The following is a 10,506-nucleotide window of genomic DNA, read 5'->3' on the forward strand; positions in this document are numbered from 1 at the left end:
AGATGAACCTGGATCCCTCCCTCATCGAGGCTCTGATGTGGCCCTATGGTACCCTGGGGCCACTGGTTTGATTGGACATAAATATTTTGATAACAATTACAAGTCTTTCCAGTACTGCAAAGCTAATAATTTGTGAACAATTCTCAGGGACCACAAGGCTCCACAGAGATGAGTGATTTTAACACTGTAAAAATGCCAATCACTTGTTTTAAAATTTTAAAAGTTTGATAGCAATAAAATAGTTATAAAAATAGTAGTAAAAACTAGAGCAATAAGAATTTGGACAATTTGATTTAGGGCAATAAAGGACAATGAAAAGCAAAGAATTATGGATGTCCGGGTGTCTGGCACTCTGCCATAGAAACACACCTCGCTAACAAAGGATTAACCCTTAAAAGCAATAGCCTGTTGCATATTCATATATCTCATACATGATGCAAACATTCTTTTCAAACAAAGGATGTTTTCTGATTAATTACCCCCTCCGCCCCCGTGGATATTCTCAGTTCAGTCAAAGAAAGAACAGAGATAATTCTCTCCCAGGCTGAGCCTGGGAAACTTAGAGAAAAGAATTAAAACAATTATTATCTCTCTTTCTGTAACTGTTGTTCATAGATATGATTCTCCAGAGTCTGCTATTCATAGCTCACCAATAGTGTGAGAGGTTTTTACTTTGAGACCAATCAAGTCTCACTTTAGCGAGTCACATTATGAAAAGATGCACTACTTTCATTAAATCCTTCTAATTTGCCTTCTGAAGACTGGAGACTTTTCTTTCTGTCCCTGACTCAACACCACCGTCTGGTGACCCCAAGTGGAATCACAGGACAGCCAGGATGTGTCCTGAGAAGAGAGGCCCAACGACCCTGTGCAGTTGGACACCATTGGCCCTCTTGAGTGAGGTAACTCTAACTTTACCCCGTGTCTTCCTGAGAAGACTTGGTCCTGTTCGGACCACGGGCGGTGGCCCCTGGAGGCTGAGAACTGAGTGGAGGATGGCTTTTCCTGACACAGCAGACTGTCTTTTGAAGTGGATGCCTGCTGGGGAATGCTTTTTCCTTAAAAATGGGGAACCAACCTTCTAGAGACAAACAACTAGTTTGACTATGTGGAGAGCTTTCATACCTCCCATAGGAATTGCAGTCTCGGATGAAGTGCTTTGTGATCTGCTGGTCTGGGCCAGAGATCACGGGTCCCAAATGGAACTGGGTGCTGCACTGAGTCCCAGAACTTGGAAATAATTGAGGGATTGCCTCTTAGAGGATGTTTGCAGGGGGGAAGCATTTGTGTCTACACTGGCCACCACCTGGAGACCCATTTCCCAAGCCTTACTGGGCAGAACCCTGAGGGGCAGCGACTCAGAATGGGGCGTTTCGGGAAGTGAAGATGCTGTCTCTGTGTTTAGCAGCATTTTGAGGATCAGAGAGAAGTCAGGAAGAGTGGTGTCCAGCCCCACCCCAGCTCCACGCAGACCCACGGGAGACAGGGGTACACCCCACAGAACCTATAACTACGTTAAGCCGAAATATCCTCATCCCCAAGATTATGTCAAGCTGAAATATCCTTCACTGACCGTTTGGCTGCTGACCACTGCGCAAGCCATGCCCCAGGTGGGCGGGCTGGAACGTCCCACCCCAAGTGCGGCACCGGCGACTTCCTCCACCCTTCAGGTGGCAGCGGGGGTGCCCTTGCCATAACTAACAGTTCTGGCATTCCCAACATTGCAGGGCTTGTACTGGCCAACCCCGACCCGGCTGCAAGCTGTGTGGTTGCCGACGCCTTTTTCGTCTCCACCGTGGTGGCCCGAGGACCGTCCATTTCTGGAGCAGCCAGCTTCATTGTTTCAGCTGCTGGTGCTCCCCCTCTCCAGATCACAGTTGGAAGGGGGCCGGTGCAGCCTGAAGTCTGTGACGCAGCGGGGTCCTCTGCCCCCTTGGTTCCTTCATTATCAGCTATGGAGCCTGCGCAAATGTATGGGTCCTGCCCCCTGTACTGCCAGGACCGGTCATGGAGCCTCTGATCCAGACACTGGTGCACCTCCCACCAGCCACGGGGCCCCCCGACTTCATTGGCAGAGATGGTGCAACTGCCTCTTTCTCCGCCTCCCGTGCGGATCGGCTGACAATGTCTTTTGCAGTGCTGCTGTCTGCTGTGCTGCCCTCCACTGCGCAGCAGCATGCCTTGGGCTGAGCTCCCGTGAAACGGAGGATTTAAGGGTTAATAGGGAATTTAGAATTATTTAGGAAATAGATATATGAACATATGGTATACATTATTCTACCCGTACGGGGACCCTCTGAAGAAAACCTGTTACTTATTAAAATTATGCTGAGTTGGCAAAAAGAAGGGGGGGCCTCTGATGAAGATTGCTGAGCTTGCTAAAAATACAAAGCAAAAGGGCGACTGTGCATGCAAAGACATCTGATTTTGAAAGTTCAGTAGTGAGGAAGACTATGGAAGCTTCGTCCCACTGGACCCCAGCCTCATTTTTGAGACCACTGACTCAATAAAAGAACGGACTATGCAGTTGCGGCAAATTTCCATACCATGCGGAGAATAAGCAGAGTTAGTTATTGAATATGTATAGGCGCTATAGAATATGCATGACTTTTGTGAATAAATAAGGGGATTTGGGAAGCTGGGGTACACAGGATTTGGGAAGATTTTGCCCCCCTGTGTCCAGCACTGAATAAAATACGTACCTACTTTACAACCCTTGGTTGTGGAGTTATTACCGTGTATCATCCATGTTGTTCTCTGACCTGCCCTCTGGTGGGCTGCCTCCCATGCCAGTGATGGTGGCCGCCTTCCCCGCCCCACCATCCACTGCGCTACCACTGACAGCAGTTGGGTTCTCTGTGCTGCTGACCACTCCAAAGGTGGCGGCCCTGCCTCTCACACTGCCCACTGCTCTGACAGCGGCAGCCTTACCCACTGCACTGCCCACCGCTCTGACAGCAGCAGCCCTGCCCTCTGCACAGCCTGCCATGGCTTTGGTGCCTGCGCCGCCTGCCATGGATCTGATGCCCACACCAACTCTGGCTCCGATGACTGCAGCTCCGATGCTCGCATCGCCCACTGTGTCACAGGCTGTGATCGACCCCTTTGTGCCACCGCCTGCAATGGGGGGATCTGCCATGCCACACGTCATGGCTCCGATCCCCACTTCATCACCAACGACTGCCTTGCCCGCCCCAGAGATTGTGGCTGACTCTTCTATTCCACAGTCAGCAGCTGTTTCTTCAGCCTTGGTTCCTCTGACCAACCTACCTTCCTATGCTGGTCGCAGGATGTCCCACCCGCCCCCATCCCAGGGAGCAGGAAGTGATAGTGATGATCAACAGTACTCAACCCCTCGACTGGGGCATGACTGAATGTTGGAATGCTGGCACTGACTGTCAGGAACAGCATCTCAGAAGGACCTCTGGACGCTGCCCCCCTGTTGGGTGACTGTGCTACCGATAAACCCCTGCCACTTTTGGGATGCAGTCAGGGTGTGGGCTTTGGAGACTGGTGACTGGGAGTTGACAGAGTGGGTGGTAAAGCCCAGGGGTGGTATCCTGAACCCACCACTCTGGGGGGAAGAGACCGAAACTGATGGTCAGACGGTTCCTCTTGCATCTCAGGATGTGGTACAGAGGGATCAGGGTGATGATGTTTCGCCGCAGGGTGCAATTCAGGCTTTTCCCATGCACAAAGCTGTCCTGAATACAGGACAAAATGACAGGCATGAGGTCATAGCCTGGCTGGTTGTTCAAGATTTGCAAGATAAGGTAGTGAAGTATGGGCTTGGGTTCTGCTCAACTTATGCAAGTTCTCAGAGTGATAAACACTGACCTGCTTTCTCCCTATGATATTAAACATTTGGCCTCTGTATTGTTCCAGCCTGTGCAATTTGATGTTTTTATGAACAATTGGAGATGGCTAGGCGAAAGGGTAGCGGCCGAAAATGCGCATTTGCCTCAGTTGGATCCTCGATTCTATGTAGGGGTGGATGTGTTCATGGGACAAAATACCTTTTCTAATCCTGATCTTCAGGCTACCTGGGACTGTCTCATACTCGAGTAGACCCAAAAGGTAGGCTTCATGGCATTGTTGAAAACTATAGAAACAGCTGCTCCCAGGCCACAATATGTGAAAATAACTCAGAAAGCAAAGGAATTGTTCTTGTAATTTGTTGAAAGACTTGTGTCAGCTTTAGAGAAGCAAGTTGAGGATGATAATTTGCAGCAGGTTCTATGCAAGACTTTAGCAAGAGATAACACAAATGATGATTGCAGAAAGATCATAAATACACTGCCAGGTGACCCATTGTTGACAGACATGATTGAAGCTTGTTCCAAGATAGGTACTGAAGAGCACAAAATGCCTGTTCTGGCAGGTGCTTTGCAGACAGGCCTGACACCCTCAGGGGATGGCCAACGTAAAAAAGGGAAGAAGAAAAGCAGGCAGAAACAGGGGACAAAGATAGAAAAGGGGACAAACTCTAATTTTTTATGCTCAAGGTGTGGGAAGCCAGGTCATTTTGCAAATAAATGCAAGTTTACCTACCATGCCAATGGCAAATGTTTGGCAGGTCCGGAAAATGGGGGAAAGAGCACACAGGGGAACTGTGCACTGACACAAATGATTCCTCAGGACACAACACCAGCACAGGGTGTCTCAGCCGGCTCAGTGTAAGAACCCGCAGCTCTGTCGGGGTGGATGTACACACCGCAACAGCAGTCATCTTAGATTCTTGTAGTGTGCATAAGGTTCCTCTAGATGCATTTGGGGCTTTAGGCCACAGACTGAGTGCATTGCTGGTAGGACAATCTAGTACTACCCCTTCTGGGAATCTTTGTGCACCCAAATGTCATTGACTCTGATTTTACGGGCCAAATTTGTGCCATGGTTTCCACATCCACCCCCCCTGTCACTATTCTGGCAGGGACTCACATTGTTCAACTTGTGCCTTTGCAGTCATATGTTCCCAGGGCTGACCAGAGGATGTGTGGAGATGTTGGTTTTGGATCCACAGGGCTGCCACAAATCTTCTGGTCCACGGTCATTTCTGCTCAGTGGCAGCAGATGATGTGTTCCATGATTCTACTGGGTGACAGTCCGCCTTAGATTCAGCTGCAAGGCTTGATCAACACCAGAGCCGATGTGATGTGACAGTCGTCTCCTCCTCTGCGTGGCCTCCTAAGAGATCTTTGGACTCTATGGGGCCGGCCATCGAAGAGTTGGAGGGTACAGCGCAGACCTTTATAAACCCACTACCTGTGTTGATCAAAAACACAGATGGGCAGACAGCTAAGGTTTGGCCCTATGTCACTGTGTCTCTGATCACCCTCTGGGGACAGGATGTGTTGGCAGCCGGGGGGGTATGGATTGGAATGGATTTTTTATAGGGGTCACTGTGCTGAAGGGCACAAAATATCCTATGCTGCCTTTACAGTGGCTAGTGACCAGACCCATCTGGGAGAACCAGTGGCCCCTACCAAATGATAAATTAGTCGCCCTTCGTAATTTGGTTCGGGACCAGCTTCGGCAGGGCCACATTGAGCCTTCTACCAGTCCCTGGAACACTCCTGTTTTTGTGATCAAGAAAAAGTCGGGGAAGTGGAGGCTGTTACAGGACCTCCAGAAAGTTAATGCAGTCATGGAAATCATGGGGTCATTGCAGTCTGGTATGCCCTCACTTACCCTGTTCCATGCAGAATGGAAAATCTTGATCATTGATTTGAAGAATTGTTTTTTCACAGTTCCTTTGTATCCTGATGACAAACCAAAGTTTGCCTTCACAGTGCCTTCAGTCAACAATGCTGAACCCGTACAGAGATATCAATGGAAAGTTTTGCCACAGGGCTGCAAGAACAAGCCAACTCTTTGCCAATGGTATGTCGCCCAGGCCTTGTCTGGAGTCCGTGAGCAGTTTCCGGACATGTTATCATTACATGGATGACATCCTGGTGGCAGCGTCCACTCTGGATGAATTGCTGAGGGTACAGCTTCAGCTGTTTGCTACTTTGCATTCTTATGGACTGCAAGTGGCTCCAGAAAAGGTTCAATGCCATCGTCCTTGGAAATATTTGGGGGTCAAGATTCTTGATCAAACTATTCAGCATCACAAGGCGCAATTGTTGAAGTCTATTGTGACCCTGAATGATGCCCAGAAATTGCTAGGGGTCATAAATTGGTTACGTCCTTATCTGGGACTGACCGCAGTATGAATGCCTCTGCTGTTCAACCTTTTAAAGGGGGACACGGATCTGAATTCACCTCAGAAATTGACTCCTGAGGTGTGACAAGTGCTGGAGGAGGTCCAACAGGCTCTTTCTGCTCATCAGGTTTATCAATTAGAACCTTCTACTGATATCACTGTCTTTATTACCTATCCAGACAATCATCCTACAGCTGTCATTACCCAATGGAATGACAAATGGCCTGATCCCTTGCACATTTTTGAATGGGTCTTCTTGCCCCATCAACCTAAAAAGACAGCATACCTACTGATTGACTTGTTTGCCCATTTGATAATCAAATGCTGTCAGCGTTGTTTGCAATTGATGGCAGCTGATCCTGTGAAAATTATTCTTCCAGTGGACCAGGACACTTTTGAATGGGGCTTTGTTAACAGTGCTCTTTTGCAAAGTGTGCTGCAAAACTTTTCACGGCAAATTGCTTATCATCTGCCCAGTCACAAGTTACTGCAGCTGGCAAAAAAGACCAGCCTGTCCTTACGACCAAAAAATACTTGAGTGCCAGTGCGGGGACCCACCATCTTCACTGACGGCTTGGGAAAAACAGGAAAGGCCATTGTGACCTGGAAGGATGAGTCTGGATGGCAAGTGCTGGAAGGCCACGTGTCTGGCTAAGCCCAATTGGTTGAGCTGAAGGCTGTTGATATGGCATTCCAAAAATTTTCCCAGGTGCCTCTGAATTTGGTCACTGACTCTGCCTATGTCACAGATATAAACAAGCGGTTGGATTGCTCACTTCTGAAAGAGGTCAATAACGCAGCTTTGTTTCATTTATTAAAAGCCTTGTGGTGCACAATTCAAAGCTGGGTTAATTCGTATTACATCCTGCACATTCGGAGTCACACCTCTTTACCAGGTTTCATAACGAAAGATAATACCAGGGCTGACAGGTTAGTTGACCCTGAGTGGGTAGCGCCTCAGCCTGACAAGATTGCACAAGCCAAAGTGTCACATGACTTTTTTCATCAAAGTGCACATACCCTGCAAAAGCAATTTCCATTAATATTGACTGAAGCTCCTGACATTGTCAGTTCTTGCACTGACTGTCATGGACCTGCTGCACCTTTACCAGCGGGGGTGAACCCCAGAGGCCTAAGGGCCTTGCAGCTTTGGCAAACAGATGTTACTCACATTGCCGAGTGTGGTCTACTCAAGTATGTGCATGTGTCTACTGACACCTCCTCCGCCATGTGGGCATCTGCTCACATGAGGGAAAAGGGTCGCCACGTGATTGCCCATTAGAGGATGGCTTTTGCAGTTTTGGGGATACCTTCTTGTGTGAAAACTGACAATGGCCCTGACTATGTCTCACAGAAGACGCATCAGTTTTTACGCTTGTGGGGAGTCTCACACAAACTTGGTATTCTGCATTCGCCAATGGGTGAAGCTATTGTGGAATGCGCTCATGTCACTTTAAAGCATGTTCTGGAAAAACAAAAAAGGGGAAGGCTGGGAGATACCCCACACAGTCAATTGGAAAAAGCCTTATATACAATTAATCATCTAACAGTGCCACAGAATTCAGAGATTCCTGACATTTTGAATAATTTTCTCTCATTGCATTCAGCTGGGGTCTGGATACGGGACCTTGGCAACAATAAGTGGGAGGGCGCGTGTGACCTTATCACTTGGGGCCATGAGTATGCATGTGTTTCTACAGGTACCGGGGTAGAATGGATACATGCAAGGGGTGTTCGCCCTGATTTGCGATATCAGAAACAGAATGTGGCCAGCAGGCAACCTTCAAATGGTGACCAAGGTGCCAACCATCAATCACAGTCTTCGAATGATAATCAAGACGCCGACCATCAACCAGCTGGCCCCTCTAGAAGTGGGGAATGAACATTTTATATTTTCTTTCTTTCTGGAAGCAGATTGTTGATGAGTTAGACTGCCTGTGTTATAAGCAGACTAACAATGTTTTGTTACTATACTAGAGTTGATGACTAATTTCTTAGAATTAATCGTTAAGTTAATAAAAGGAATGCAATGGTAGAGAATTTATAGTATAAGTTAGAGATCTTGTCGACTGTTCTGAGAAAATGTCTGATTGGGGTTTTGATTGACAGCTGATAAACCTCTTGAGCTGTGTTTGTTCTCTTTCCTGCAAGGGGCCCTGCAGGAGGCTACAAATGCTGCCTCCTCCTTTAAACAAAAAGGGCAAATTGTGGATATTCTCAGTTCAGTCAAAGAAAGAACAGAGATAATTCTCTCCCAGGCTGAGCCTGGGAAACTTAGAGAAAAGAATTAAAACAATTATTATCTTTCTGAAACTGTTGTTCATAGATATGATTCTCCAGAGTGTACTATACATAGCTCACCAATAGTGTGAGAGGTTTTTACTTTGAGACCAATCAAGTCTCACCTTAGCGAGTCACATTATAAAAAGATGCACTGCTTTCACTAAAGCCTTCTAATTCACCTTCTGAAGACTGGAGACTTTTCTTTCTGCCCCTGACTCAACAGTGTCACCCCCTCATCTTGTAAATCAATTCCTTTGGCTCCTAGAAGTCTGGAAGAAGTCTGAATAGTCCCAATAAGGAGGCAACAATTCTTCTCTTGGTATCTTGGTGTCTTGTTGCTGTTCTCTCTATCCAAATAGGATAATGCAAAGAACTTCTTGATTATCCTTTACATTCCTTGAGCTAGTTATAAAAAGTATCTTACATCACATAGTTTCTATTTTAATATTATGCTATAGCTAAAGACTATATTTACCGCACTACTTAAAAGAGATTAATACAGCATAACTTTCCAACATAACACATATAGTATTCATTTTAATATTTGTGAAAAGCTAATCATATAATATGCATCTATAGCACTTATCATCTCCATTTTTTGGGCCTTGGTCCAAACTGTCTTCAGACGGTAAGTGCTGATAGTTGGCATATCTGTAGCAGGTGTCCCCATCCTATGTTCACTGGATGTTATGCCATCCAAGCAGGCATTTTAAGACAAGCATAGCTATTTCACTACTATGTCTAAGCTTAAGTAACAGCAGAAATACAAACTATATATATATTAAAAAGTTACTTTAACATCACACATATAAAATCCATTTTAATATTTGTGAAAAGACAATATTATAATATGCATCTATAACAGTAAGCTATAGTAGTAAGGAAGAGAATAAACAGAAAAAATGCAGACAGAAGATGTGAGACAAACAAGAAATGAAGAACTTTTAAATAACATAGTGTTATGGTTTGACACTGGCACAATGCCAGTGCACTTATGAAAATGCATTTTCTCAATTGAATGCTGTGAAACACGATTGAGAACAGAGCAAAAGCAGGCCTAAGCTTAATAATAAGGGAAAAAAGTTTATTAAGATACTACTACTATACTACTATAAAAGAAAAAAAATAAAGGAAAAAAAAAACACACAAAATTTTAAATGAAAACTTTCTAAAGCATTCTTCCTCTCACCACTCAACTCTAAAAAACTATAGTGAGGCACAACCTGTACCCCAATCAGGTTTATACCCTCCAGACAATTGATACTCAGTTCATCGAGGGAGAGAGGAGTCCCTCTCGTGCCACAGACTCCCCAAGAAACACAGCTGACACATCCTGTCTTTCCATGTCACTCATGGCACCGCCTGGAGAAAAAGTTTGCCATGGTGTGTGAGAAGATTATTCTCCTGCATGGTGGGGGTGTAGGGAGGCAGAGATCTCTGAAGCTTGCTCTTGGGGACAGAGAGGTTTATTTGAGATCCAGGAATGCTCGAGCCTCGTGCTCTCAGGCGTAGCACGTGGCCGGGCTTAGGAGGACGGGGGAGGGGAGAGACAAACGGAGGGTTTAAGAGAAGGGATGCCCCAGGGGGGGAGGAAGTCCAAGAGAGGGAGGAAGTCCAAGAGAGGGAGGAAGTCCAAGAGACCGCATGGCCCCTCGGAGCCCCCTTATCAGGGGCTCCTAGGTGGGCTGGGACAAGGCATGGGCCAATGGAGTTACAGACACTGATGTTTTAGGGGCAGGTACAGAGGTGTGGGATGAGCCACAATCTTTTGGGGGGTGGGACGGAACAGTCCATTTCACTCCAGGATTCATCCAAGGGTAGAAGTAACATTTGGCTAGCTATGAGAACAATCATATCTATCTATCCTCTGCGACAATGGTGCCCTTCTCCTTTCCATGCACAGTGCTCTCACCACCAATGCATGGATGGACAGACTGCTTTTAGGATTTTTCCTTTCAAGGATTCCCTGACAAGAGGGAAAAAAAAAAAAAAAAACAAACAGTTCAGTTTTTCATGTT

General features: G+C 46.4%; 1 pseudogene; it reads left to right on the forward strand.

Moving 5' to 3' along the window:
• Positions 1-3,149: 3,149 nt before the first annotated feature.
• LOC146763170 (uncharacterized) lies at positions 3,150-7,487 on the forward strand (annotated as a pseudogene).
• The last annotated feature ends 3,019 nt before the right edge of the window (positions 7,488-10,506 follow it).

The sequence above is a fragment of the Lonchura striata genome, chromosome W (assembly GCF_050655825.1).
Source record: "Lonchura striata isolate lonStrDom1 chromosome W, ASM5065582v1, whole genome shotgun sequence".
Classification (NCBI taxonomy): domain Eukaryota; kingdom Metazoa; phylum Chordata; class Aves; order Passeriformes; family Estrildidae; genus Lonchura; species Lonchura striata.